At 43.3% G+C, this 4,822-nt stretch overlaps 1 pseudogene; it reads right to left on the bottom strand.

Moving 5' to 3' along the window:
* Positions 1–2,002: 2,002 nt before the first annotated feature.
* On the bottom strand, positions 2,003–2,152 carry LOC123023231 (annotated as a pseudogene).
* Positions 2,153–4,822: the final 2,670 nt, after the last annotated feature.

Below are 4,822 nucleotides of genomic sequence, written 5' to 3'. Positions count from 1 at the left end.
CCAATACCAGCACGAAACATCTCAGTAGACGGAGAAATTTCCCCTGACCCTCTGCATTCAATTACTGAAGCAGCTTAAGAACTTATCACCCAGACACCTAGAACGGATGGGCTGCTTTTCTCCCCAACCTCTGCTCCCTTTTCCTGGAGTAGTTTCCCTTCTGCCTCATTGCCTTGAAGGCACACAGCAATGACACATTTTCAGAGCTGTCCTTGCAAGAATGACAGCTGGAAACCTTTTCAAAACTGGGCTTTAAGTTTGGATCACTTTTGCAAGTCAAGGAAAACAGCTGCATGTCGAAGGATGATAATGGACCAGTCTGGAAGATGAACAATACGGCTGTCTGACAGTTTATCGTGGCCATACCAGCAAAAGAATTGGGTGCTTTTATTAATTTTCAGTAAAATGGGGAAATTAGGCTTGCATGAAAATTCAGTTCAGTTTTGATTAGAATTTACATAGTTTGCAACTTCTGAATCAACCACAGACATGGGCGGAATCGGCAATTGAAGTCCATGCATTTCTGGGCTTGAAAAATGAGCGTAAATACATTTAATTCATGTAGAAATCATACATTCATTTCAAGGATGTGTGCAACAGATCCATACATTTGGAGAAATATCCATGAAAATATGTGGAATAAAAAACAAGAAAAGGCTTGTAAATCAGAAGCACTTCAGTTGCAATGAGCTTTGAGATGGAGTTCCGTGAGCTCAGGTTTTTTCTCTGATTTGTCTGTCCATCAAGTCCAGCCCCTGATCAAAGCAGGACTTTGAGTTAAAGCATCTCTGACTAAAGGTTGTCCAACGGCCTCTTGAACACCCATTATTCCATGCCCTGCACTCTGGGATAATCAAGAAGAGATTCTGGCCCTCCTCTGTGTGAGTCTTTCAGTCCCTCCTCACGGGGCTTTGTTTCTAGAGCCACGATCATCCTCATGGTCTACATCCTTCTGGAAGTGTCATGCCCAGAACAGAACAAAGGATCTCCAAAGATACTGGAGAACTGGAGAAACCACTGTGTGTACCACACAAAATGCCTAACCAGAGGATTGTCTGTGGATCTTACACAGAGGAAAAAAATGTTATTCAGAAAACAACATTTTCTGAAAACAACAGTTATTCAGAAAACAACAATCTCTTTAATAAGGATTGTCTAATTTGTCTAATTGCTGGTTGTGCAATCCAGATTCTTTGAAGCGTATGTTTTGGTAACATCCAATGGTTGTTTCTTTGAGGGTTTTTACCCAGATAAAGTTTGTACAATTACTGAGGAGCATACTATTGAGCACTTTGCTTTGTTCGTGGAAATTAATACATGGTCAACATGATTCGATTCCCCAATCATAGATTCCCCAAGCCCTTTTCACAGCTAAAAATCTAGTATTGCAGCAATGGAAAATGAAATGATCCTCTGTCATGGCATAGTCAGTTGAAGTCCTTACAGTGTTATTTGAATGAGTGGCATGTAGACATTCATCTTTCCGTGGGCACTTATTTGGATATTTGGTCCACTTTCCTTGAAGTTTATCTATAATGACTAGAAAATTGAATGCATTACATATAAATCTGTGTCCCTATAGTGAAAGAATGAGAAAAGAAAACAGGTTCCCATGAGCACTGAGTTATCGATTGCTTTGTGGGTAATCTTGGAGGTGATCACAGGGGAACAAATGGCTCATTTCAATGCAAAATTCAAGGAGAACTTGGGCATTTTGTGTGTGCATGGAAACAGATCTAAATAAGCAAAGACTGGTCCATACATGAATGCACATCCCACAATGTTTGGTAATTTTATTTATTTATCTATTTATTTAAGACTTTTATACCCCGTCCATCATGGAATGGCTTACAACAAAGAACAATAATAGCAAAGCAACACAGCATCCAGCAATGAAGATAGAAACCCCAGTTAAAACAAACTAAACATTAAAATAGTGGGGAAATAAAAAGGTTTTCACCTGATGCCAAAAAGAAGAAAGCATTGGCACCGGGCTAACCTCTCTGGGGATCCCAGTACTACAAATTATGCAGTCAAGTTCCCCACATTTGGGGAAATCGTGGGGGGTCAGCACGCCTGAAGTGCAAAGGATAAGCCACACCTTAGGAAAACTACCTTCGTGATCATGGTGTCTCCCCTGCCAGGTAAGTCACTAGAGGTATTAGTGCTCTTTCTAGAGGTGTTAACCATATGAAAACATGCACAATTTTTCATGTGAAAGAGGTGGAATACCAACCTTGCAGTTTTATACAGACTTGAGTCAGAATGAGCTTCAAGGTGGAATTTGGAGAACTTTGCCACATTCAAGTCTTGCAGCCTGGAGCATCCCTGCCCAAATAGGCAAGTGCAGGTCACCAAAACCTGAACATGACTAAGTGGGGGAGGACTGTCCTCACCTCCTAGTGTGGGTGAAGACTAGCAAGGACCACTCCTTGGCTCCCTCCCGAAGATTAGTTTCTAAGAAGACCACTTCTAGATGCTGCTGCAGGTTTGTAAGGCCAAATTTTAAGGGGGTCCAGGTTCCAGTTATGACACAACACTGATGTCTGCCCAGGTGGTTATTTACGCCCCCATCCCTCCATGGCCCTTTGCACCTTATCTTCACCTTGAATGATACAGACCTGCGTCCTGAAGAGCACATGAGGGGACAGAGTGAGGACGCAACCGTGCACATCCCCCTCCACAGCGTCTGTGTGCGCCGCCCCTCCTCCAGGGTCCATTCTTGATGCTCCATGCAATGAGGTCTGAAGCAGTATTCTGCTCACGTCCACTTAAGACATGCTCTATCAAGGTCCCGAAGCACATGAACTGCACTGTTTATGCCCCGCTGGATGTGTTGGACCCTGTTTCTCATTTCATGGCTCCATGGAGTGACGCTGGGACATACTGGGGCTTGGGTCCAGGGTCCGCAGGAACACCCATGGGCTCATCCTCACTTTAAGTACTCACATATCCTGCAGAGCATATGAATAAGACTTCAGTAACTACATGATAGGGATTTCTTGCTGTGTTTCTCGAGCAACTACAAGCCCTTTCCCACACCCAGACAACCGAGGAAGGGCTTAACCTACAGTAATAGGTTCATTATAAATCTCCTTTCTTCATGGCAAGTCCTCTCCTCCAATATTTCAATATTCTTCAATGAAAAATAAGTGTGTGTCTGTGTGACTGCATTCTAACACAGAGATCCAATTTTATAAATCTCCCTGAGAGCCGATCCATTACTGCTGTCTCTGCAGCTTCTCTCAGATAATCATCGTCTGAGACTTCGTGAGTTTTCTGGCTTCCCCTGCAGCTTCCAAAACTCTCTGAGGAAAGAGAATGACTGGACAACTTATGACTGTGCTCCAAGTGCCATCGCTTTGCACTTCTGCCAGGAATACCCCCTCAAATCAGCTGCTAAGGAGTTGAGCCTATCGCCTGTGCCAGGTGGGATGTGATATCTGAGAATTGCCCCCGGGGGTGAAGAGCAGAGAAAGCCAGCCTTGTAGATTTCTACTTCCTGGTAGTTTCCACACAGAGAATAATCTACTGTGGACACTTAAGCCTTCACTGCCAGATCAGGGATGGGGTTTTGTCGTTTGTTTTTGCCAGCAGCACAAACATTTCTGAGCAGTGTCTTGGGCCAAGGCAACAGGATTTATTTCAAAGCGCTTTTTGTCAGTTTGGACCCATTTGGCTAATAGTTTGCATAACTCTAAGTGGATATAAATATTTGTTAAGATGTAACGAGGAAACTTTGGCTGCAGGGCTCAGAGCTCTCGGGTGCCCTTCTCTGCCAAGCCAAGTGTTTTGTTCTGGTTTTGTTTTCCACGTTGAGAAGGATTAATAATGTGTGCTTCACATTTTGAGGTTGTACAGAACCAGTCGCCTGTTTTGTCTCTGCAAAAGGTACCTTCATGCTGCAGAACCGCACAGTTCAAGCAACTGAGTAGAGGGCCTGACCTTCCAGAGAAAGCCAGAGAAGTGGCCGAAGCAACCTGGGGGGAAAGCTTCAAGCAAGGAAAAGAAGGAGAAGAGAACAAAGGAATCTTGAGAAAGCCCTAAAAAGTAGCAAAATCTGTTTTGCAAAAGTCGGGAAATTATGCAAATCTGTACCATTTTTAGAGAGACAATTCAGTTTTCTTTGTGCATCGTTTGCATAATTTTAGCATGGACTTAACACCTCCCCAATTATCAACTTGGGTATGGTATCCATAAATATCAATTCCTGTCAAAAGAAATAAGAATTTAATTAGCCCTATCCCATATTGGATCATTTGCAACTGGTTGTTTCTTTGCGTTACTGAGTTCCCCCCGCCAGACACAATGCTGTTGTGATCACAGTCACATTTTGAGGCTGCTTCCTACTTGAAGAATGCATGTTCTGGAAGCTTGTTTTGTGAATTCTGCAGGGGAATTGTCAACTGGGGCAAACCTTCTCCCTTCCCCTTTTATTCTACATGCGCACCTTCATAAAACAGTATAAAAAGCAACATTTCTGTCGGATTCATGTGGAGTTGGAAGTGACACCTGCGTACGAATTTTGCAATGGCAGAAGTAGGATTTATTCAACCATGAGAGGTAGACTTTGCTCTTGAAATGGCTCTTGCCATTTCAAATTCACTGCTGTTTTAAGGGTGCCACACACACAGTGCATATAGGAATATTATGGGGAAAGACTGTGCATGCCACATTTGCTACCAAGGCATTAGAGAAGTGTGGCCGCTGTGGCGTCGCTCTGAAAGAGCAGTGCTGGGGCGCAAGGGCTAGGTTTGGGGACATAAAGATGTTTGGCAATTGTTGCCAAAATGTCCCCAAATCCAATTTTGAGATATAAGCT

The sequence above is a fragment of the Varanus komodoensis genome, unplaced genomic scaffold (assembly GCF_004798865.1).
Source record: "Varanus komodoensis strain SLA01 unplaced genomic scaffold, ASM479886v1 scaffold2, whole genome shotgun sequence".
Classification (NCBI taxonomy): domain Eukaryota; kingdom Metazoa; phylum Chordata; class Lepidosauria; order Squamata; family Varanidae; genus Varanus; species Varanus komodoensis.
This window is presented reverse-complemented; position numbering and strand designations above follow the sequence as displayed.